A 27,023-nucleotide genomic window follows, 5' to 3' on the forward strand; every position below is an offset into this window, starting at 1 on the left:
AGAACCAGAGTTACAAGCTGTTTCAAAACTCCTGCACTTTATTAACTTTGAGAATGTGTCCTTTGATATAAACTCTTCTAGAAATGATTCAGATGAATTAGCACAGGAAAATCTTGCTGAGTTGGAAAGCGCTGAATCGGAAGCAGCGCAGTCAGTGAATAATGAAAGTAAACCATCATTCTGAAGTATGACTAATGGTGACACGGCCTGTCTAGAAGAACAAATAACCAAAAGACATACTACTTGGCCCCAAAACCGGGCTGAACATTTTTTGAAATGACTTCACTGCTGTATGAAGACTGTTAACAAAACAGGAAACCCTGCCAACTTGTGGACTACAAGTCCAATGAGGGAGCATTTCGCTTGTCCACAGGAGACAGATGATTCACTTTGTAAAAGAGTGGGACTTATTACTCTTAGGGGCAATATTAATAGATCCATCCAAAATCACCCATGGAACAGATCTATTGATGGTGCCAACATCCTTAGCTGAAAAATGTACAGAGAAACGAATCTGCAATGTAGAACGCTGCAGTGAAGTGATTACATTTTGTGGCACCTAAAATGCTTTTATCAAAGGATGACTTGACAGGACATCAAGATAGCTAAATGCTTAGGCCTGAATGTCAATCAAAAACTTACATGTATTATTCAAGGTGCAGACTGAGCTTCAGCTAGGCTAAGGGAAAGTACTAAACTAAGGCTTATGGAGAGCGTGTTTGTGAAAAGACGGGAGATATCTTTTGCAAGCTAAGTACATTAATTCTGCTTCTTGGGCTAGGTGCATCACGTGTGACTTTACCAACTGCATGGGGAACGAATTTGAGCCATAGTGTCTCATTTAGGAGGTGGGGTAAATACATTGTCTCGGCATGGTGTGGTTCCAGGACCCAGTTAGGACTGCAGAGGTTTTCAGCTCAGTGCTGGCAGTCCAGCAGCTAATGGCTGGCAGTTGTAGTACGCAGTAAAAGAAATAGCTGCCATCAAGAAAACGTCTTTCCTTTCCAACAAGAAAGCAAGAACAACTGAGCTGCAATTCAGATTTAGGACGGCGATCCACTGTTTGAATGCTCCCACAACGAAGGGTACTCTCCACCAGTAGGAAGGTACCCCCTCACCCCAAAATTTTAAAGCCCTAACACAACCCGAGACCACCATAACTCACCCATTCAGAATTTCAGCGCACGTCCCAGTCCTCAACTTCCCCGGGTTGGCCAGGAAATAGACAGCCCACATTTTCAATGGTCCCCAAAAACCTGGGAAAGCTTCTTTAAGTGACTAGCTCTCTGTACACAGACCTGGCTGCTGACCACAGCAATGGTCGTCAAGAACACGCAAGTCTTGCTCAGGAGTGGGCCACGCAGCTGAAACCACCACTGATATTTTTCCATCATCAGAGCTGTATAAAAGGCATGAGCCTTATGCTCAGTCCTGTAAAACACCAGAATGATAATCAGTCTCTAGCTTAAACAGCAAAACCAGCCTTCCTACCACAAATGAACAACCAGAAGAGACGATTAACATATCTCTATATCTTTATGATGTACACATACGTATGTTTTCTAAGGGTTACATGGCTAAGAAGCCAGGGAGATACACATTATACAGTCCAAGACTGGCCTTTATAAAATTCCCAGTCATTCCATTGGTGTTGTTTCCTACAGACCTCTCAGAGCATCTGACATGAAGTTATTAATTTTACTATGGAAGCGACCAAAATAGTGGCAAAATGATGTGAGAAAGAATCAGGCAAGGAATCAATGGCAGCACAGAGCCCAAGCTTGAGAATAACCCACCACTGGTCACACACAGAGGAGGAACCCATACTTTCTCTCTCCTTCCCTCTGTGTGGCCCAGCTGAAATATGGGGCATCACCTGAGAAAAGGACAGGGTTGAATTACGCACTATTAAAACCAGGACTGAAAAAAAGGTAAACACAGCCTCATGCTTGATCTCCTTGAAACTGCCTAATTGCCTTCCATACCCAAAGGGTTTGCAAGGCAAGAGTGGGAGCAGAATGAAAGAGAACTGCCTTAAAGATGTTAAATATACCTATTAGGGAGGAAAAAAGCAAATTCTCCTATAGGGCACATGTATCAATTAAACTTTTCAATGGGGAGACCTCCCTTGTGCTCCCAACATTAGCACTGGCTATGTTACACAACTCTATTTATGCCTTTAGTTAATATGAATGAGCAGTTACCATAGCAATTATTACATTTTATGATGTACATAAAGTTCCTGATAGAGTTAAGAGATAGGGTCAGTGTTTAAGCTTAGCTCAGCATTTAGCAAGCTTTCCTTCCTAGATGTTTTGATTACTTAGGAAAGCCTTAACCTCTACAACATAATGAAGGACTGGAAAGTTGTGGGCTAATTTGTAGGAGGAGGGGTGTGCATGAGGATATATGCACTATTATAAAGCTCAATAAATAATCACGTGAAATCACTGGCATTTAGGACCCTCCAGAGAGGAGCTTTCCCAGCCGGCTCCTGATCCCTCATACCCTGAGTAATTCCAGATTAAATCCACCGACTTTGTGGAAGTGTACGTGATATCAGAAACCCACCATGTATTTCCAAAACGCACGTTAATTGGCTCCAGACAGCGGCAAGGGGGCTGTACCTGGCTACAACCACAGGCTTCAGCTCCTCCATCCCCAGCGCGGCTCAGAGGGAAAGCGGTGCAGCGCACAAACGGCCAGAGCTGTGGGAATGATGTAAGATGTCTTCCACTTGCATTTTATTGAGAGAGCCCATAAAATTCAAAATCCAGCTGTGCACGTTGGTTCAGCCGCCTATTAAAAGGGCGGCATTTTCTCATGCCTATGATTGATATGGGTTTAGGCACATCTGTGTACTCACTTAACCCCCTTCCCTCCACCCTCTCCATCTCAAGCCACTGAGTAGACATGAAAAGTGGGAATTTGTCTTTTGTACGTGAGGGTGTAAAAGGCTTCTTGACTTCCACTGAAGGACAATAAGTGGTGGCTCACTCTGATTCCCTCTCAATGCTAATTTTACCTTAGTTTTACCCAGGGAAAACATGGAAGCCCAGCACCAGGGTAATCAGCCCTTTTTCTTTCTTAACCTCTAAGGCGTAGGAAAGGGGCAGCTTGGTAAAGTGACCCGGACACATCTTACAATAGATAATCAATGGCTCTAGTAAAATGCACGTGAAAGCATTTCAAGCCCACATTTCAGTAAACATTCTCCAGAATCTGTGGCTATTTATCAAATATGAATGCGCTTTTCAAGATGAGGATCTCATTTCCCCCTGGTGTTTTTGTTCCAAAAATAATTGGAAGTGACAGTACAGAGAAAGATGGTGTTTCAACTTCATGTTTAAAATAAATATAAGGCTGTCATCAGAGCCGAGCTGTCTTGTGAAGATCCCTCTCACAGGAGTCAACAGGCAGTTCTACTGATAGGGAATCGTGTTCCATTATTGATTAGCTTTTAAGTTCTTGTTACATATTAGATTAGGATTGCTGTATGCATAGGGAATGAATAGCCCAATTAAAGTCTAAAATAGCTCATCTCAAAGTGGTTTAGGATTTTGATATGATAGCAAGAATTTTAAGGAAATTACAGGGTTTATTAAGAAAGCCTTCAAGGCAGATATTTACATTTTTATTGCATGGCTTTTCAGGATGGGGAGGGCAAAACATCCCTCCTTTATTACATACAAGGCTAGTTCTAGCTCCCTCCCAAGTAGCTTTTAAAAACTTTTGGAGTTAGGGGCCTGGGGCTTTTTTCTGCATAGGAAGTACCAGACTAAGCAGCCCAGAGTTACACCTCCGGGGTCCCCTGAAGGAGAGCACCCTACACCGAAACGTGCTCCAGGCTCTGCCCTAAGAGCTGCTGCTGAGACTCCAGGCTTGTTTCGGAGGCAGTGACGGTTCTCAGCAGAAGCTGGCATTGAGATGCTCAGGACCTGTTATTTCTTACTCTTTTGTGCAGGAGGAAAATCTGTCGATGGTGCTAAAAGAGTCACAGCTCCCTGAAGTTGGCCCTCAAGGGCACCGAGCATTGACCAGGAGTAGAGTAGGCTCAGGGCTGCTCAAGCACATCCCAGCTCTCAGCAAAGGCACCGATCCCGGTGACCAAGGCTCTAGTGGACATGGCACCAGCACTCTCATAATACAGTATTCCTGAGAGCGCTGCTTAATCTGCTTTAGTGTTGGCAATTTTTGTAAGACTGGAGCAATTCTATGGATTTATGCTTAATTTTCAAAAACAAGTAATCTCATTTTTTTGCTAAAATCTGGCAGCCTCGAGGCCAAGAAATTTTCAAGACTAGCATAAGCAAAGCCATAGCTGATGTAGGTTGGTGTCGGCGATACCCCTCTTCAGGCGGCGGTGGGACCTCCGACCTCCAGAGCTCCCTTCCAGTTGGTGTTTTGTTGTCCTTGCAGACACACTGGAAGGGCCCCGCAAGGTGCTGCCTGGGGGCTGCCCCGGGGAGAGGCGAGGGCTGCTGGCACAGCCCTGTCCGCCGCAGGGGGATCACAGCTCCCCGGCCCCACCGGGGGACAGGGGGGTGCAGATCGGTGCAGCCGGCCGCGTCCCGCGGCAGGGCTGCCGAGCACGCGAAGGGGAGCGGCAGCAGCGCTGCATGCGAAATGCCGGAGACACCAGTCTGGCTGCAGGGGAGCGTGAAGCAGGAGTCAATGGCGTGTATCGCACTCGGCACGCGAGCCTTGACAGGATGGACTGCCGGCATAATTTAGGGCCACCTGAGTTACCTCTGAGGGATGCCAGCCTTGGGGACCGCGGGAGGGTGACAGAGAAAGCTCCCGCTGACACACACACTGCACACAGAGCCACGCCACCCTCCGCCCTCCCTCACAACCCGAGTTTTAGCACCAGCTTTAAAGCCCCCAAATGCTAAAAAACATTTTTTATAATTGTCCAAAACATAGTCATTTCACAACAAAATATAGTTTTGAACTTGGGGGGAGGGGGTACAGAAGCCCAAACTCAAACCTCAACTCTCCGTATCCACTCATCACGGTGCTGACAATATTGCATTTCACAGTTTTCATTCCGTATAACCACCCTGAATATTTTGGTATAGAAAATAACCGCTCTTTTTCTACAGAGAATTTCTAGCCTTCAGCAAAGTGGAATAGTTTTAAAAATTGATCTGACTTTCCCTCAAATTTCCCTAATTAATCACTCCCTTCGTAGGTTAATCTCCCATATGAGGCTAGCATTGACCACATCTCCAACAAAGCATGGAAAAGGTCACCAGAAATAGATTTCCAAGGCCTTGAAGGGACTCTGTGGGCAAATGGTTGCCACTATCCAACACTGCGAAAGTGTGATTAAAGGTAAAAGGGAGAACCAGGTGGGAGAGTTGCATGACCCCAGGATCCTTGCCAATGAAAAACCACAGCGAAAACATTTAGTAAGTCCTCCAGGCCCACTGACTCACTCTTTTTGGAAGGTAATAGACGAAACCTTTAGAGAAAAGTTCTGCTCACCGAGTTGTACAGCACTGAGAGACTCATAATATTCGTATTAGTCTGTCGCATAAGAAGCCCAAGTTCCCTTATTTTTGCGTGGCTGCAAGCAATGTAAGGACCCAGAAGGTTTTCCTTCGAGAATGAAAGTCCAAGTCCTCATATATATGTGTGCACACAAGGTCACGCTGGCTGCTCAGGTTAGATATCTCTCTTACCCCTCCTGAACTGTATGCTAAGATATCCCACATGAATTTACTTTGTGCACATCTGCAATGTAATACAGAAATCCATAGCTTCATGCAGGAGAAGTACAGCTGAACTTAGCAAGAAAACAGGTTGGCTTGAGCCCATGCAGCTATTTTTTGAACCTGGGGACACTCCTATCTCAAGTGCACGGGTAGGGCTGCAGATCCCAACGAATGGGCAGTGGACGTACCAGGAGTCAAAATAAATAACATGGACTAAACGGAGATGAATAGCTGGATCAACCACTTGTTCTCCAATTCTGTAAGTTCAAAGGGATCCTTGGCCCAGGACACTGTGTGAGGAAGTGCCTTCAGAAGCGCACTGGGTTTGCATCCTGCTGCAGGGAATGGGACTTTTACCATTTGCTCCTTCGAGACAGGCCCACCATCAGCACAGCAGAAAGTCCTCCCCGAGGTGCTACTTGGAAAATCAGATGGGGCAGTTGGTGCCTTTCTTGGTAAAGAAGTTTTAAATTTAAATTAACCCCAAAAGGGTTTTACCCCCTTGGTAAAACCAGGCAGTTGGTGCCTTTCTTTTCCTGGGGTCATGAAAAGTAGGGAGCGAGTATATCTGCATGGGAACAAGAGCTCAGTGCAGGGATGTTTGGACATGTGGAAATGTGAACCAGTCAGTCCAGGTCTGGATATCACCTGCCTCAGCTGACCGGCTCTAAACTTGAACTTAGGGAGGAAAGCAGGGCTTATTAGCTAAACCGCAAACACCGCATCAGCACCAAGCAAGCTGCATATTACCCACACGGGTGCCATGCCGTGCACCGCCCGGCTCTCCCCACGCAGCCCCAGGCCGAGCAGCCGCGAGCCCCGGGCCAGGGCCGTGCTCCTGCTGCACCGGCGTCCGGCACCGCCACCTGCGCAGGGGCTGAGCCGCGCTGCTCCAGAAGCTGCTCCATCACTCAGCAGCTCTGTTACTCCCTCCACACTCTCGTGTCTAAATATCCCCCTACTTAGCCTACAGTAAGGACGATTTCTGTTAGATAACGAAACTTTTACAAGCAAACAGACCAAGCTGACAATGCCCGATGGATGCGCTGAACTCCCATTAGAGCACCCTATCTTGACAGTCTACATGGTCCATCATCTACATTAAATAACTTCCTTTAGTTAAACACATGCACATGCACTGTCCAAGTGGAGACAGTTCTTACTTTGTTTCTAATTGTACATTTTGCAGCCTTTAAGCAAGACCGGAGTGCTCTCTTTAGAAAAAAAAATCATTATTATTATTGCTATTGCTATTGCTGCTGCTATCGCTATCGCTATTACCACCTTATGCTTAGAAATGTTTCTTTGCTTTCCTTTACCTCAGTAAAGCAAGAGCAATTATGTAGCTTCATCCATTTCTCTAAAGGGCTCTGGAAAAATGTTGCTTTCAAGAAAAAAATGATAATTTTTTACAAATATATAAAACAAAATAACGCATTTTTGAGAGGCATTCTCACATATTGCTGAAATTACACACAATGTGTGAAAATTTGCATAACAAATGTGACAAGATCGTTACTTAAGGGACTGAAACAGAAGGAATAAAATATATATTAGATACCTCGGCTCTCATTAATTATTATTCTGAATGAGAAATAATGCCAGGAGCAAGAGGGGTGCCAGAAGAAGTGATGGGGAAATATATTACCATGTATTTAAAAACCTTTAAAAGGTATAATAATAATTAGGAAATTATTGCACTACTGATCTTTCTTAGTAGCAGAGCAGCCACCTGTTCACACTTTTATTAATCGCTTGCTCGCCTCTTCCTTAAAGATGGTCTGTGAAGATCATTAAAGGAAAAGCTACCTGAGTAGAAAGGAGGAGAAAGAATTCATGTTGTGCAGGCAAAAAAAAAATCCCTATAAAATTCATAACTTTAATTAAGAGTCACACGTGAAAAGGCAGTACTATTTTAAGACTGGTTTATAGCAAAACATAATTTGGCTTCAAACCACAGCGATGGAAGAGAGTGAATATTATTATTATTGATTTTGTTAATTTGCTCCAACCACCCTGCCTTACCCAGCTTTGTCTTCCCAGTGCCTCTTAAAATGTCACTGGTGCAGAAATGTAGTTAAGGCGGCTCCGTGGGGCTTGCTCAGCACCAGGCACCCACGCAAGGCAGTGGCCGCAGGAGGTCGGGTCTCCTCCGGCAGCGCCCCGGGCTGCTCCGCAGCAGCACATGGCCTCAGACAATATCCCCTGGGCGAAGTTGTTGCTTAGTTGTTGCTAAGCTGGAAAACTGCAGCTTTCCTATTTCGGGAGATAATGCCAGCTAATGTATGTTTGTTGTCAGACACACATTTATCTCCTGAATTACACTGCTACGTGCTCGTGAGTGTTGCACAGGCCCCTACTGCTCATCTTGTTCCTGCCTGCCTACGGATGGAGATGGAAGCGCAGAGGTGTCCTATTGCTGGCTTGATCCCTTCCCCGCTGCTGCTGCGGAATGGTGCACGCCACAGCAGAATCACTGTGGGCGTTCGTGCACACCGTGCTCCATAATTACGGCAAGCAATTTCGCAAGCGTTTCTCATCATTCCCTCCTTTAGGCTTTGAGACATTTATGCTTTATCTGTCCTAAAACAGAGAAATCCATTTTTCTATATCAACCTCTTTCCTTCAAGCTGGAAGTAGCACAGAATTTCCTATTTGCTCCTTGCTGCAGTCAAATCTTGCCTTGGGTTTCCCCAGAGGTTTTGTCTTGGCCTTCCCTGGAATCACCGATTCCCACAGACAGCAGCTTTGCTTAAATGCAAAAGGCCGTGTCCATTTTCCCCATTAGTCTCCCTTAGGTTTCTTTTTTTCTGTTCCCTCTCTTGAACTTCTTCTCTCCCAGCTTCACCATTTGGAGGCTATTTCCTCACTGGTTGGCCTTGGGAAACACTTTGGAGGGCTGCTCCTCTGCCTGTGTGCTCCACCCAGGAGCTTCTGAACTCAAAAACAAGTCCAGCGGGCCACAGTGTAGGCACCTCCACCAGTCCCATACCATTCTCCTAGTCCACCCCGACATGGGAGATGGATAAAGTAGGCTCAGTATGGTCAGAAATAGGTGAGAGAGAGAGGTGGCACTCTTAGCTTCGCAAATACCCATCACCATTCCTCATCCTCCTGGAAGTAACTCCATTCCCTGGCAGCTTTTTCCACTTTTAAGCCCGACGGCTGGGGCAGGCAAGCTGGAGGGTGCGGGGGGTGGAGAGGGAGACAAAACACTTCACACAGGGTCCTTTGCTGGTAAAAGACGGAGAGGGTGCCAGTTTATTGTGCCATTGCATGATCCAACTGTGAGAGGACCCGTGTCTTTTTTGGGGGCTCTGTGGCATGGCTGTGTGCCCTCACCTCCTGCCCAGCCCCCGGCATCTACACCGAGTGAATTATCAGCACAGTTCACTCGCAGGGCAGACGTTTGCACGCTGCAACACAGGAGCCGTACGACTCCGAACCAGTGGGCTAGAAATGGAGTTTCATTGCATTCGCCTTCCATGCTGAACGTGAGTGCAGCAGTTAGTAAAAGCTAAATCCATTTAAAATAATTTTAAGAGGGAAAATAAGGCCTTTTCTGTGGATATTATTTCTAAGTCATCTTTTACTCTGCCATTAATATACTTTTGGAATGCATGAGAGCTCCTTGCACCCAAGGCAGGTAATAACGGTCTATTAAAAGACACCATCTCTGTTTCCTAATGTTCTATCAAAAGTTCATTGATGAAAATAGCCATCTGACTGCTCTCATCAGCTTTAAGGAATTCCATAAAAGAATGATATATGCTTTCCTCATAATTGCTTTTGTATAAGATTTATGACAATGTGAGTAACGAATAAACTGGGCACTTGCTGAACAAGACTCAGATTTAAGATGTGCCGATGCAAACAAGGAAGTGTCCAACTAAGAGATGCATTTCTTGGGAGAAATTTGAAAGCGTTCGCAAGAGCCACAAGTTACCACATCTACACTTGGCTGCATTCACTGCTGCTGTAAACACACACAGCTCCAGGGAGGCCAAAGGTACTGCATCAGCCTGCTCTAGCAGTAAATTTGGGTCTTAGAGGCCAGTCACCTGAACAGCTCACAGCTAAGAAGACCTTGACAGCATCTGGAAGATGTCCTGGGTATAACTATACAGCTGATAAAGCAGTAGCATGGTTTTTTGCCACCTGCACCTGATGATGCTGTATGTGTAAAGAACATCACATGCTTGGAGAAAAAAAAAATAGTCCCTTAATGCCTGAGAGCACTGTTCGTACTCCTGCCAACAGTAAAAGTCGCATCCGTGGGAATGGACTGTGTGGTTAGTGTTGTAGGATAATTAAATCCCATTTGCCAGCTATTCATCTGGCTTAAACAGTCAGAGGTGTAATGGCCATTGCTGTGCCTCTTTACCATGACTTCAATGATATGGTCCTATGAGCTTTTGGCTCCAAGATTATCTAAAGCACAGGATTGACACTAAGGAGATTCTTTATCTATTTCTAAGGAGATTCTTTATCTATTTCCAACTCAGCTACCGGGTTTTGGTGTCACTTAACTTTTTTGTCCTCATCTTTTCCATCTCCAAAACAGTAACAATCATAGAATCTTGGAGAAGACCTTTAATGATTCCTTGCCCAATTTCATTGCCCTTTAGGAGGCAATCAGATACTACAGATCTAAGTGCTGCTTAAACACTTGTAAACATGCCTGCCTCACTCTATATGATAAGGCAATCACTACACTCTCACTCAGTGCAAACAAATGATTCAGTCATATTCAGTGAGGGTCTAAAATTGCTAATGTATGCACATTTCTGAAGTTGCTCCACATCTATGAGTGTTTGACATGCCCACCTATGTGTCCAGAGTAAGCTCATGGGTAGCCCAGTCCCACACAGAAGTTGAGAAGAGGTGGTGGGCATCAGCTGGTCAGTGCTAGAAGATGTGAAGGATATGAGGTTAGATGCTTTTTAGAATATGAATCTAAAATTCTTGAACCTGCCAACGTTTGAGTCTATACAGATATGCGTGCTCTCTCCAGCACTCCCTCTCTTGACAACTTCTCTCTTTAAAAACAAACACATTTTAAGCCTTTCAACATGCCCACATTTGGGTATTATTTGCACCCAGAAAAGCTAATAACCAGTATCCAAAATTTTACACCAAAGATTTGAAGCTTGTCAGAGCAGAGTATAGGAGGGAAGAGCCAGCCATTTTGGTAAGAGTCAGTACTACAGCCATCCTTTTAACACCGCAGTTATTCATTCAGCTTCTCCTTTTTTTTTCAGCTAATTACATCAAGAAGACTTTATGGAAACTTGCCAAATGTTTAAAATGAGAGCAGTTCGGTTGTTCTTTCAGTCCCAGGTTACTGTGGTGAATTGTACATGCTCACCTCGTGCATTCATTTGTGAACATTTGACATATCAGTGATTAATTAATATTAATGGCAGAAATCTCTTCAAACTTGCTTTATGCTAGAAATCACACAGAATCCTGGCTCTAATCACTCGGCACATAAAGAAACTTTAATTGATAACCCAGGTTTAATATCCATCAGGAATGGATTCTGTAGGAGGAACAGAGCAATGTTCCCTGTAATCATCCTAGAGGAGATAGAAAGCTTGTTCTACCAACATCAAAGAAGATTAGGCAGCAGAAGCCTGATAGTAAAGTAGCAATTATGGAGGGTTTTTTTTAATTCTGTGCACCTGCTTCATCAAAATAATAGGCATCTTTTAGCAAAATAACCTGAAACTCAGTTCACTGACTTTCAATTATCTGATGCTGGGAAATGCATCTGGAGAGGCATGAAAAAAGGGAACAGATACACAGAGAAATAAAGAGAAGGGGGAAATTAGAATGAGAGAAAATATGAGGGCCTATGTAAGTGGGTGTTATAAATATCCTGTGCCTGAGGCTGATTATAGAACGGGAATACTTTTGCTGAGTTAGGATTGTGGCATCAGGCACGTTTGACCAAATCAGTCCCTGGTGGAGTGCCTTTGACTACAGTAAACAGCTTACACCAGGCACGGATTTGGCTCATTGCCTTTAAGGGGAATTTTAGGCATCAAACCTTAATACAAACAAGGGAAGCACATGGTAACTTTCCACAAACATTTCAGGCTGTATAACTCAAAGCAAAAATGATCATCCTCAAATTCCCCTTTATCAGGTGGTCTTGCTAAGCAACGCTTGGAATGACCCCATGACTTTGTTTCAAAAGATGAGTCTAAAGTTACACCAGAGCCAATCTTTCCTGGAGGTGGGAAGGGGAAGGAAGCCCAAACACAGCCTTGGTTTTACTTCAGGGACTGCACCCCCATTTCTGGAAAAGCACATGGCAGACCCTCAGACCCAGACCTAAGAAGCCTGCCTGAGGTTTAGTACCTTTACTTGCTAGGTTCTGTGGGTGTTGTTTGTTCTATAATAAATCCCAATCTTCTCTGAAAACACTTTTTCAGAGGACAGTGGGCAATTCACTTAAACATTTCATGAGCTGCAGCACTGGAACCTCCAAAGGCAGGTTACCAGAGAAAAGCGGCATTACCAGCCCCATTACCAGGTAGAGTTCTTGCCAGCTCAGGACAAAATCAAGGACAGCACTTTTCCACCTTTTTTCCAGCTTTACATCCCTGTTGCATTCACTGTGCCTTCTCATGCACATCTCACTCCCTCCTCCATTACATACAACCACCTGCATCTCGTCCTAACTCAGAAATGATCCCCACATGAATGCTGGACAGGAGAGATGTTCTCCGTATTTTATCTCCTGAGCCCTTGCGGCTCCTGTTTGAGCTCCCGTCTCCCTGCAGGAGACCCAAGGCAGAGAGAACTTACCACCACATCCTCCTCCGCACACCTCCTCCTGACTCTGCAGTTCCTCCTCTTTGATCACAGCCCTGTCTTCACAGCTCTGTCTAAAAGTCAGTGTCCTTGTGAGACAGCACCGTAGGTGAACATGGCTCAGGGCAAGCGTCGACTTGCGCTTAACCAATGTGCGAAAATGGGCTCTGCATGAGGCAGCGCCGTTGCCCTCCCTTCAGCCGTGCTGCATCCTGGCACATCGCAGGTCCAGCAGATGCTGGAGGCTGAAGCACAGAGGATCGTGAACCAACCGCCATGGCTGGCAGAGGCTGATCCTTCAGCAAGAATCACAACCACATCCCACTTCATGCGAATGAAGTAGAAGTAATTCCATTGTAATTAAATAGGAAATTTCTGTGTGAATTCCAAATGAACCTTTGTAACATTATCATTAGTTCTCAATACATCTCTTATTTTACCTCATTAGAATTATTGGTAATAAATGGTAGTAACTGGATTGTAATTAAATAGGAATTAAAATTTGACTTCTTAATGAACTACAGCAAAGCAATCACTATTTCAATATACATTAATTGCTCTTCTGTTAGGAATACACGCAACTTATTTTTAATGAATTGCTACAAATTATTATGAATATATAGCCTGAGCCTACAAAATAGTCTCACTTCAGTAAGTGTGCCTGGTAGATGTCAGCCAGCTGTGCGGTGAGCAGATCTGCCCAAGGAACCTGGGACGTGCAGCATGCTAATGCCAGTAGAGAATACACTGAGGTATGACATTTCCACAATAATTTTTTTTTTCAGAAGGTTGCAATTAATTCACAAAAAGACCAGACAAGATGCCATTGGGGGTGCCATTGGGGAAGTGGATTAAAAGGTGTGAGAAACCAAGAGCAATAATACAAGACTAGTGCATTTTTATGTTATTTGTTCCTGTTTGATTACAATTAAAGTGCTTTGTAATATGTCCCAGGGTGTTAACTGCATATAGAAAACCCCATTTTATTATTTATACATTCTTTCTCTGTATATAGAGATATATATAATATATGTATGAACAAAATTTAACTTCTATGACTGGTCTAGATTTAAAAGCCATAGATAGCGTTTGCTTCTTTGCATTACTGTCGAGGATGTAACAGGCGTTTGGCATAAGAATGTGGAAGCTATGAGAGGCATGTTTGTAATAGGGAGCACTGACTATCTAATGGAGGGCTTGTATCCACATTCGGGGCAGACTTATTCTGGGATGGGATGGGTGGGGGAATGAACCCAAAGCAGGCATGCCACTGCTGAAAAATCAGCTTTCTGTTTTCACTTTGAAAGCTGGCAGCAAGCGTCCCACCAAGCAGCCTTCAGTTACTTTCTGTCTCCAGAGTGGCTGACACTGGGCTGAATTCCCCAGGCTCTCACAGGGTGTAAGCTCCCCCCATTAACTACTGAGGAATTTTTTCCATCCCGGCTCCTCATTTCTGGCCCATCACCGTCACCTCATGCTGTTGGTTTCTAGGGGACAGCAGCAGCCAGCCACCGCAAACATGGGACGTGTTCCCTTGGAGACGGCGTGAGCCACCCACACTGGCGTGATCACAAGGCCTCTCTCAACGTGGTTTTACATGCCCTGAGACATCTTCAGGCCTCCACTTGTTTGCCATCGCTATCATTCTACCTCTCATCGTACTGCAAAGTCAGTGTCTGACTGACATTTACAATCCCTTTGGATTGCCAGACCCAGCAGAGGAAATCCAGAATCAGGCTCCGGACGGGACCTGCGAGAGCCACAGTCACACGTGTGGGCTCGGGCGAGGGCAGCTCACCGCTTAGACATCTTCGTTATACCCAAATTTAAATCACAGAGATTGAACAGGGCAAGCAAACTCACTTTTTCAATTTTGTTACCTAATCAAAACTCTGAAGCTTTCTAGTGCTGGAGAGCGTTCACATATCATCCACTTTCCATATCCAATGCTGACAAAACAATAAGGCAGGAATAACATAAGTCGTGAGAAAACTAGTCTGTCTCATAAATCTTCACAGGAAAGTGGCTGCTGTTTTATGTTATTGCGGTGTGTTGTTTCCAATGAAGTGATTACTGTTAGATGTATTTTTAAATTGCTTTTGGTATTTTTAAAAATACATGACTTTGAGAGCGATAGAAATGAGATTGAGTGGCGGTAGACAGTGCCTACAATATGATTAACTTTTTCCCAGACCAGCTACTTCTGAAATTAAGGTTGCCAACACAGCAATTGTCGACTTTCCCCTGTCTGAAAAGGGCTCATTGGAGTCTGTGAAATGTATGCAATTATCCGACGGCCCACCTAAACCCTCCTCTTGCTGCAGACACTACATGGGCTTGCGTTCTGCTTCAAGATGTTTGATTAATAATCGCTAGTGTTACTTTAAAGCGTGAATGTGCATGTTTATGCACTAAAGCTCTGTAACGCAGAGCCTCAAGTTAGATCCTGTTGTGACTGAGAAGTTGTGGTTTCTGTCCGTGGAGGGGAGGAAGGGCTTTGTGTTTTAACAGCTTCAACCAAGGCACACGCGCTTCCAAAAAGGCTGAGCTACATTTTAGATAAAGTTCATTTGGAAGACGTTCAAAGCAATAAATATCAAGTGAGAGGTTTTCTCAGGGCTTTACAAGTCATTAAAACTCCAGGTAGGTTTTACCTACCAAAGGCTTCGCTTGTGGCTTGCTGAGCCCACATGGTCCTTTTCCTGGATATCGTCGTATCCCTTCCAGCGGCTAATGAAGCCTGTAACCACCCCAGGGCCCACCTACGGGGTCCCCCGGGTTGCTGTGTGCTGCACAGACCGGGCGCTACAGGGTTAAGCTCACCCAGACGAGAGGAGACTCAATAAGAGGCAAAAGGAAAATGAATTAGAGGAAAATCAACAGGCAGCAAAGGAAAAACTAAATTACATTTCATGTACACACATGCACTCTTTTGGCTGGAGGGGCAGAAAATGTAGCCAAAACCGAGCTGTTTTTATTCTAAACAGTGCATCAATCCATTGATTAATTTTACACTTTGTTCCTTATGAACCTGGGCTGGGGCCATGAATGCTGCTATGAAAAGAAGAATATAGCCAAAAAGGAACTCTTAAAAAGTTGGCAGCCGTTTCAAGGCAATGTGTCTGGCCAGCAGGAAGGAGATGGCTCCTCCAGGGAAGTGTATGGAGCTGTAAAACCATTTGTGAACCGGCCCTGCTCAGTTTATAAGGTGTGTGACTGACTTAAAGTCAAGTTTCTTGCACAAATTTGTGACTTGTAAATCGAATGATAAAAGTAGTCTTAAGTATCATTTTTCCAAAAGGGCATTACAAGATTGGTTAAGAATGACTGTATTTCCTCACTAATACCATTAACTTCAGAATTGTTTCCATCCATTACTGAGTCGAACAAGGAGGGTTTACTGTAAATTGCTACATGCTGTATGGTTCAGCTGGTCAGCTTTATGGTATAGGAAGCAGAAATAAAACAAAATCAAATAAAGGAATACAATAAAACACCATGGACCAACTTCAGCCTTGGTGTAATCAAATGCAAATGGAAATTAATGGAGTTGCCCTCGCTCACACCAAGGCTGACGTATCCCTTGGCCTCAGAGCAAAGGGAGGCAGCTAACCTCACCTCTCTGTGCTGCTTCCCAGGAACAGCTCCGGTGGGCAGGAGCAGGCTACCAGCTCATCATTTTCCAGTTACCTGCTATCTGCTGCCTAAGTGTTTCCTGAAAAGCTTAATTTACCTCAGGATTTCCCTTCCATAAGTGGGTATTCCTTTCAGCAAGTTAGGAGGTTAAGGAATGATTTGGGAAATATCCCTAAAATCTCTCCAAGATAAGCCAGGAGTGACTTTAAGTAGGTGGAGGTCTGTGTAAGATCTCAAGAAAATGGGACAGAAGGAGGGGGCAATTCTGCCTGTGAAATATCTTATTCCTTGTCCAGACCACATTGCTGTGGGGGGGATAGGGCTCCATTTACAGGAGGTTCAGAAATCCCATGATACTGCTCATCTTGTTTGCATCAGGCAAGAGATAGCACAAATCCCACTTACTGATGGGGAAGCTCACCTTCTGTAGAAGACTAACACAAAGCCAGGACACCATTAAATGCATTAAAATAGAGATCTGCAGAGGCTGAGGGCAGCACGGGTTTCCCGCAGGCAATCTGACCGTTCCCCTGACCGACACACAGCGCCCCGCGGTCAACACACGTCCCAGCATCTGCCTCAGGCTTCCATGCCAGCCGAGCCCGGCGCTGAGATCGGCTCGATGGTGAACTGAGTGTTCCAATTCAGCAACTGCAACGAAAAAAAAAAGATATTTAGGTGAGTTTCTAAACCATCGCTCATCTAAGTCACAAAGCTGTTCCTGCGTAGGTTGTTTGACTACCCGACTTTCAGACCTCCTGAGTGCCAACAACCTCAGCATAAACACTTCTGAGCGAACCGGGGTCCAAAAATCTCTGCACAGAACCAATTCTTTCCCTTCTCACTGCATTGCAATATTGCTAACTGCTAATTAATCACAGACTTTACACAGCCTCCCCCGTGCCCAAGTTTTACGGTTAAAGTTTTGTTTGAACTACGCTTCACCCAGCTGAACAGTGCTTGAGGGTCAACAGAGCAATGTGCTGTGAAAAGTGATGCTTCTTTTAAGAGGCCTCGTTATTGAAATAACTTTTGAGTTAATGTTTGGAAATAACTTTGAAATGAGGACTTGCACAGATTTGTTTTCTTAGTGCAGCAATTAGCTTCATGAGCAGTGACTGGCTGCAGTACCTTCTGCCATGTCTGACACATTAAATAAATTATTCGCTCAGTTCATTAGTTGGAAATACAGTTTGTAATACCTGCCGAGTTACAGGACATGCAGCAAAGCCACAGATCATCTCAAATAAAAAAAATGAAGTCAGGTTTTGCTGCTCCTGCATAAACAAAAAAAAGGATGGGGAAAAAGTTAAATAAGATACTGTTTTTCCTACCACATGGCTCAATCAGTTTCTTCCAGAAAACCACCCCTCTGCCCTGTTCCCTTTTTAACAATCAGATTACAGTTCTCTCCTTCCCACCGAGTTGGACTGCCTCAGCAAAGACTCCCATTGCCGCTGGTGGAAATATCCTCAGCATTGGTTACTTTTAATGAAAGTACGATGTCACAGCCTCAAGAAACAGCTTATTATTTTTCCTGCCAGTCCGTCTCACTGTTGCAAGCAAGATTGTTGGAAGTCGCCTATTTGTCAGGCTTTACGTGGGCAGGCAGCAGCAACCAGACACCTTTGTGGAAAGGTGGAAGCTGGGACAAGGAAAAGTGTGGGTTGTCCTTCATGCTTGCTGGTCTCCAGTTGGTGCACTGGGACAGACTCACAACACCAGCTGCTCCCATGGGAGATGGGATGAGCTGTGGAGACAGCACCTATTGATCTAACAGCTTTTCACCCCCAGACATGTACACAAACAGGTCCGTGGCTGGATCTGCAGTTGTGAAGTGTGGATGGAGACACAGCTACTGCTGCTCTGAGCTGCTGGCACCCAGACATGGCTCTTGAGGAGCCCAGTCTGGACGAAGAAGGTGGAGCTGGACCCAGCTAAGAGCACTAGGGCTTTTCATGAGTGGGTGTGTGAAGGGCACTGAGTAGAGACAGCAAAGGGCCACCCATTCATGCAGGTCTTCCACCTTCATTACTGGCCAGCAGCCGTGAAGTCAGGGCCCTGGCCTGGGGTGATACAACATCTAGGATCTTACCATGCAGGGTATGACATTTAAAGAGGGCAGGGGAACAGTTAGCAGTTGAGCTTAACTAGAGGTGTCAGGGCAGGAGGATGAGGAGATCTTTGGAGCCTTACCCTGCTCTTCCATCCTCATCATTCAAAGCAGCCCTAAAAACAAAGCCCAACAAAGATCCAGCCAACTTCCACTACATCCTGGAGCTCGAGATTTCCTCAGCCAAAGGAGAGTTCTCCTTTCTTCAGAGGCTCTAGAGCCAGTCACTAGTGGTCACTAGTCAGGAAACACCATGCAATGAAACGAGTGGGATTCAGGCCAGAATGCTGGGATGCATTTTACAGAGACAAGCGCCTGTAATTAAGCTCCTAAATACATATTCAGGCATCAAAATGGGTGACGTGATTTTGCAGAAGTGCTAAGCAGTGATGGCAGTGGAGGCACCAAGGTGAACCCCAGTACATGTGGCAACCACGTGCTCACCTCCAGCAGAGCTGCCACCCTGAAGCAGGCCTTGGATGACGTATTCCTTTACTCCGTTCAGTCAGATTCCCCCAGGTAGAATTAAAGGGTTTAGCCACTGCAGGTCAGCTGCACTCTTCCCAATCACATACCACGGATGACACAGGTCTGCTATGCAAAAAACGTGTTGTGTAAAGAAGAGGAGAAAGGAGAGAAGAAATCTAATAAATACTCCATTATTTCCAGCGTATATTATGCAAAATTTGGCATGAAATCTTTATCTCACATAAACGTGAAGGTCACTTATTTGTTCATTAAATTCTCCTCAGTCTACATCATTATGCTCATAGTTTTTCTTATACTTAATGTAGTAAGGGCCTGCCAAACTCATTAGACATCAGCTGATAAATGGATTTGAACTCACAATCTGTTAAAAATCACATAGGCACATTAGAGCAATATTTCCATGGCTTAGAGACCGTATACATTTAAATCTTCCCAGAGAGGATTTTGAGCATTTTTGATCCAGTGCAGCAGACTCAACATATAATTCAAGTCTGCTTGCTGTAAAAATTTACAGGCTGGGATCTTAGTATCACTAGTCATAAATCAAAGCTACACACTTAAAAATGTGGTAGTGGCAAAACTATTGGATAGGGTGTAAACATCATCAAGCCAATTGTCATGCAGCACTTGCATTGGAATAATAGGGGGAGATATTGTTAAATGTCGCATATATTTTCTCTCTTCTGGCGGAATTTGTACATATAACATATAACCCTGTGTAATTTCCAGCCTGGGTAAATCTCTGGACGAGGAAGAGCTTCTGAAGCTGTCCTGGGTTCTCACCCTAGTGCCATGGCTTCAAATAAACTTTTACATGAAACGTGGACAGAGGGGAACGTGGGGCATGTTTATGCCATACTTTATGTTTCACTTACTCATTGCTCTTTATTGTCATTTCCCCCAACTGATGATAAAATGCTTATAAAGCATTGGGCTGATAATTTGCAGGCTCTCCCGCTGCTCTGTTTGTTATAAAGCTACTCATGTCTCCAGGAGAGTCTTTCTTCCTTTTGGATTTATGAGCCTAATGAACCACTGTTATTCTCCATCACAGGAGCCAGTGATGCTGTGACATTATAGCAGGAAGATTTGAAAACTTATGAGAAAGCACTTGAAACAAACTGCTGCTCTTAATAAGTGCCTCTTGTCTTCAGTGTGGTCTGAGGACGATCTAAGCGAGCTAATGAATGAAAAGAACAAACCCAGTCCCGCACTAACCCCTGCAAGCTCCACTGCAGAGTAAGTAGTGCCAGTGAGACAAATCCTCTGCTGGGATGAACAGTATTTATCAGTGGCAGGATGCTGATACACAGCTCCACCGACGGGCTCGCTCAGCATACGAGGAGCCTGAGTCGTCAGGACTGCTTAGATTTTCCAGATCAGGGTTGTTGGATGTATGAGACTAAATACAATTAAATTGAACGGCAATTAAATTTAACTTCTACATTACTGAAAGGTCTTTCCCTGGAGCTCAGCTGGCTGACTAGACAGCCTTTTGCCCCCTAGGCACTCTACATTCACTCAAACACACCTTCTTCTGGGGCCATTCTTGACAGTCACCAAATTCAGATAATTTCAAACCAAAGAAGCAGAGGTGGAGGAAAAGGGACCGCTTCCTGAAGACTAGCTGCAGACTGCTGGTCACCTTGTTATTTCCACGAAGGAGCACATTTCTGCCTACCATGGCAGGACACAATGAAGAGAAAGGCATTACCACGGCTGGGCCAGCCCCAGGCTATTTAGGAAGTTATAGGTCAACCCACACCTTCATCTCCACCTGGAGACCATTAAGAAGCCCATGTAAAGCCTGGAGCACATGGTTCATTGGCTCCCAGTGAGATGCCCAGAGTTAAAAGCACGTCCTGTTCAGAGCCCCATTGTGCAAGCTGTTGTTATCAAAGAGACGGTTCTTGGACCCAAAAATTTACTTCAGCTAAAAAAGCGTGGGGAGCAAAACAGAAGCGAGTTTCCCAGTGTTAAGCAATAAGTCAACAGCAGCGCTAGATGCAGAACCCAGGCGTCTTGGCTGGGAGCACAAGAGAGACACCAGTATGCTCTGGCAAGGTTCTGCTGCCTTTGGCTGTTCTGCTGGATTCCCAGAGACAAGTGGGTTGAGCCAGTAGAGCCATGCTGCCTGTTGGGGCAGAACTGGAGACGATGCCAGTCCCTTCCCACCCTAAATGTCCCTGTCTGCAGAGCCAGCTGGCTCCCTCCAGGCTCAAATCAGAGTGTCAGACACCACCACCAGCGTGGCTGGACAGGGAGCTTACCTGTGGGGCAACCCCGAGCCATGGGCTTCTGTGATAGTCTTGACATACCCCTTGTTGTCTAGGGAGATGCTAGAGGTGGCTGGACGTTATGTTTGCAGGTGAGCAGCCTTGCCAAAATAATGAGACCTCCCACCATACTCGAAGCTTAAGCATGCTGTCAACCCTGTGTATTATTCATAAAAGCTCTGCTGTCTTCAGTTACTCTGTAATCATCACATCTTTTATCATGGCACACATATCTCAGCAATTGTACTCATTACAAAACCACCATGGCATAATAGGAAACAATGACATGTTCCTTCTTTTTTCTGTGATACAGTGGGATTGGGAACTCAGGGATTGGGAACAGGTCATTCAGCCAGCAAAATGTTAGTGGAAGATGCATGGCGACATGCCAATCAGTGCTTTGAAAAGCTCAACCTAGGTGACTCTGTTTGTTAAAAAGTATTCAAAAGCCCCAATTACAATCAGTTAAAAGCAATAAGCATGCAAATTATTTTAAAACAAACTGTAATTAATTTCAGCATATGTTTCACTTAGGCTGATTAGTCAAATCTGATTTTCTGAAAAGAAACAATAAACATCTGCTAATGATGATTTACATATCACCGCTCACATGGCCTGCAGTGTGTTCTGTGGCGATGGAGGTTCTGCGCAGCACAGGGCAGAGACGTCATGCTGTGCCAGCCACCCCCAGCCTGCAGCCGTCAGGTACAGAGAGCGACAAAAATACTGCTTTGCTAAAATGGCTAGACATGCCCTAGAACATGATGGTGTTTGTACGAACAACTGTCCCGATAAAGGCTTTCCTTTTTGTTAAGCGCTCTTTGGATGAGAAACAGGTAAAGCAGCCTGAAGCCTGCGCTCACGGGACCCCAAACTGAAGCTCTCCACAGCCTGACCTTGGTACAGACCCGTACCCCGAGATGCCAAGTGAGAAGCTATTCAGGCAGCTGCATTCAGAATAACAAGAAGGGCTTAACCTATTGTTCAGACCCCACTGCCCTCTAAAATCAGTGGGAAAAAATTATCGTTTGTTATAAACACATAACTTAGCCAACACAATCGCTTATTCTCTGCTCATTATACAGGGAGACAGGATGTGATAATCCTGCATAGTCAGGAGGCTAAATCCCTCTTTACGCCCAAGACTCCATCGTGGGCGGCCTGAATACAGCCCCTTCATACCTTTGGGCCTGTAGCTCACAGTAATGTAAATATTTAAAAGTCCATGGCATTTTATATTCACAAGGCTGATAATGGAATAGCTTTAATATCCTTACAATGCCAAATCCAGATTAACGCGATAATAGTGGCTCCCAAGCAGTTTATTAGCACTCATACCCAATATGTAGTAATCCTGGGGGGGGCGGGAAGGAAAAAAAGAAGTCCTGCCAATGTATACTGCACACCAAGCTGCAGGATGTGGTATTCCAGGAGTTATTTCAGTTGTAGAAACTACGTGGCGCCATTACTTGGCATGAAGAGAGGATAAAGAGAGAACGGTCTATGACAGGTGTTGCTTTAAATATTTTGAAGATATGCATCAGAAATAGTTCATAAAAGTGCTTCCAAAGTAGCTCTTACACCCACTGGGCTTGGCAGTCCTCACTCTTAAAAAACATGAACTTGGCGCAGTAGTCTCCTAAATCTTTTAAACTAGCTTAATCCTCCCAGTAATGAAACGTGCACTCAGCTAGATGGGTGCATTTATCTGAAACTCACTTATTTACAAGCAACTAAAACATGAAATTAGCTGGTCCCGGAAGGCAACTTTGTACTTCCCAACTCTTCTGCTATCATAAATCAACCCATTCAAGAGGGTGCCACATTTGTTTTTCCCATTCTCACATTCTGTATGAACAATCATTCCCCATTTAATGCCAAAGATGATCCTCTGGAGATGTCTCTGCACGATTCTGTGATTTCTGGCTTCTGTGGGACCAAAAGTGTGTGTGTGTTGGCAGACATCAGGAGGTTTGCAAAATCTGGAGTTCTGGGAATGTTTCAAAAGAAGTTCCTTTACAAAACAAGGCTACTGCGGTGTGGGCATGGAATGTGAGTGATAACAGTAGGATCACCACATTTCCACCGATTACCTCTCTGCAGAGAGCAATCCGGCGAGCAGGAGATAGAGCTGTACTTCCAATGTACGCCCCTTTTATACCATATTGCTCTGGAGGCTCAAGTGCCCAGACAGACAGCTAGATGTACGCAACACTTTCTGGGAATACTAGTTCTGCAGAAGGTTCTTGTATCTCCTCCATGGGGAGGGAGAGGAGCCTTAATTTATTAGATGTAAAGAATTCACTCCCCAACCTTCTGCCCAGCTTGGTGAAATAAAGGATTTTCCAGGATTCCTCACCAGTATATTCGCTGGTGCGTCCTTGCTCCATTATGTTATTTCTGCACAACAAAGTGTTCAGTGGTCAAGTAGTACCAATATATAAGATATTTTCAGCTTTAGGATTCAAAATTAGTATTGAATCTTCTCTTTAGGGAATTCCTTCCAGAAATTACACTACCCCAGCAGAGTTCATGACTGCAGAGAATAACACACCATGGAAGGAGGAAACACCAGAGCAACAGGAGATCAAGGCTCACAACTGGTAGCTGAAAACACCATCACTAAGCCAGCCAGGCCCTGGGCAATCACAGAGCTTCTCCCTGCTTCACTTCGGACTGGAAGATAATGCCAGAAAAAAATTTCTATCAGGACAAGAAAGCAGCTCTTGCGAGGTTAAAACATTTCATGCAAAGTGACCTGAAGATCAGAATTTGCCTTTTATTGTTCTTTAATAATGTGGCACATAAGACAGTTTAAAAAAAAAAATTAAAAGGGTGCTTTTCTCACTTGCCTGAGAGAATGGCATATTCATAAATACACCCTCATTTGCCTTTTTACACCAAATTATCACCTGTCACCTGATCATTTCAGCTGTACGACTGCTACAAAGATTTCCCTTTATTCTGGAACATTTTCAAGTACTGGATTTAAAACAGCACAAGGAGCAGTACCAGGCTTGAGAATGCAATCAGGACCACAGAAATAGGAAAGAATCTGTTTCCACAGAAACTTTTAGAAAAGAAACAGCAACTCCTCATTCATTCCTGTATCCTCTTTGAGGTCGGGAGTAAAGATTTGCTGGGAAAATGAGTTACATGTGAATATACCAGATGATGAGTCAGAAAAGCTCTGGGCAAGAATTCAACAAACCTCAGTTTTACCAGTGTTCATATGCTTCTAAAACAAGATCCTGAGGAGCTTGTTGTCAGGCACAGGAGAAACTGGGCACGCTGGATATGCCGCTCTTGTCAGCCAGCAAACTGGATACATGTGTGAGATGGAAGTGGCTTCTCACAAATTCTACTCTCCCCTAAATACAGGGGTCCTCAAATTTTGTTGGCCTGGGAACAACTGTGAACAAAAACCATTCTGCCAGAATCTCAGGCTTTTCTCATCTTGTCTGCATCAGTTTGAACGTTTTAATTCCCTGATGATACGAGCAACACTGGAGGGTCTCAAAAGTGACACAAGAAGCCTATGTTGTACGAGATGGGCTCTCTTCTGACAGGTATCAAATAACACCTACAACCTCCTCTGGAAAAACTGAAAGAGGGGAACAGAATAAAATATACAATGTGATAGCAAAGCTCCTTGTCTTTGAGAGCAAAACTCCCATCCTGTGTGAAGAATATGAAGGAAACAGATGTTCCCGTGTGGAGTTTAATGGCTAGATTGTTAAAGGGATAACACAATTTCCTCTGCCTGTGTGTGCCTTGCTCAGACTAGTACAGCAAAACTTTTTCCTTCTGACATAATGATTCTTGATTAAGGACCAGATTCTGACCAGTTCCAAGGTAAATGAGCAGAAATACCCTGATGGCACTTCCTCCATAAGCACCCTGCATTAGAAGCTGAAAAATTAGCCCAGGTGCCCAGGGGAGCACAGACACCTTCCTCTGTAGGTTTCTGGAAGTAGGCATTTCTTGGTAGGAATAATCCTACCAAGGACACGACACAGGTGAGGGGGTTTCTGGGCAGCCTCACTTCCCGACTATAAGCAGTTATGTTTTGGGGTCCACAAGCTCACACCGGTTGCGAACCCCAGTTGTGCAACTGAGTTTCCACCAAACTGACTTTGAAGTGTCCTGACCGCAGACAGGGTTTCAGCCCTCAGCTCTGAGAGCCAGCCAAGACTCTCAGAGCCCCTGAAAGAGAAGGGTGCGCAGCACTAAACCCTCTACGCTCTGCCATGCTGCCTCAGTAATCTTGAGGCATTAATGGACGGAATTTGTCCTCCAGAAGGTCACAATTGAGATTTTACCACCAGGCCATACACCCTCTCTCAGTTTTTCACTTTAGGTTTTGAGCAATTATATTGGGTACTTTTCAGGTCAGCTCCTTTACTCTTAAGTTAACCTTGATTTCTATCTACAAATAAAAGCAGAGAACACCAAGTACATTGCTGGGAAAGTCAGTAGTTAAGAATCACCTACATGACCATGTTATGTCCATGAGAGCTCCTAGAAAAAAGGTCACCACATATTTATCTGGCTGCACGCTCGGTAGGAAGTGTGCTCTGTAAGAAGTGCTTTTAGCAAGAGTTAACATTTTCAAGACAATATGTCAGCTAACGGTAACCTTTGAGGAGGGTTCGAAGAAAGGTTAAGGGAAGTTAACCTAAATAGCTTAGAGAAATAAAGAGAAGTGTTGGAGGTAATTAATACTTGAGAGGAAATAATGTAAAGGAGAAGAAAGACTTATTTAAGGTTGGCCAAGTGCAATGTACTAGAAGAGGTAATGGCTTTAAATTAAAGAAGGGCAAGTTTAGATTAGATAACAAGAAAAAACTTTCCAAGAGGAACGGTTATTCAACAGCGTAGCAGTCTGAAGAGAGAAGTAGCGCAAGCATTATCAACAGACACATTCCAGCTGACGCCAGCTAGCACTCTCAGAGGGAAAATACCTGGGATAAACCACACGAGATCCTGGTGATTTGACTCAACAATCTATAAAGACCATTCCAAACCCAGCATCTATGATCCTGCGATTAACACACACATCACTTATTAATCTTACATGTTCCAATGGCTACCACTTCCCAGTTAAAGCATACCCACCCGACATAGATGGATGGCGGATTGTAGAACCATAATGTAGCCCTACAATGGATTATTGGTCTGATCCTCCCCTCAGCCGTGCATCACATCTCACCTCATCTATGTTATGTTACAGTAAATTCTCAAAGACCAGCCCCCTCCCCCAGAAAAGCCAGATGCAAGAACCAACTTGGAAAAGTTAAAAAGTGTTTCAGGTATTGATTTAGCAGCGTGTTTAGCTGACCACAGTTTGTAAATGTGCTGAAATGTTTCAAAATGAAAATGATTGGATCTTCTAACGACATGGCATCAGCTCCTATTTTATGAGTTTATTTGCCATGATCTTTATAATTCTGAAAGATTCGTATTTCCTTCCTCAATCTCATAATTTTCCTCCAGCCTACAGTATCATCTGTTAACCTCTTCTCTGTTTGCAAGGGCAGTTGTTCAACTGAATTACTGAATTTCAAAAAGATTTGATGGCTTCTGGCAGGGAATAGAAAATACAAGATGTTGCATAGTCTGAAAGAGGAAACAGCATAGGATCTCATCTATCACTCAGTATACCACGTAATTAGCAGAAGCATTGTTTCACTCTGATTAAAACCATATTCCTCACAGCGCAGTTGTTCTGCTGTGCATGTCTCTAAACCCAGACATTCCCTCAAGATTAAAACTTCTCAGAAAAGTGGGGGGAAGTTGAAGACATCCCACAGGAAACTAGTAACTGGCTCCAAAAGTACAGTGGTGTTCTCAGTGAGGGTATCAGTGGGGCAAAGAACTGCAGGATTAGGGCCAGATCAGCTGTGATATTTCTGTGCTTAGCCACCACTGAAATCTGAGAGACACTGACCCATGCTGGGCTAGAAA

This window comes from Calonectris borealis, chromosome 13, assembly GCF_964195595.1.
Source record: "Calonectris borealis chromosome 13, bCalBor7.hap1.2, whole genome shotgun sequence".
NCBI classification, from domain to species: Eukaryota; Metazoa; Chordata; class Aves; order Procellariiformes; family Procellariidae; genus Calonectris; species Calonectris borealis.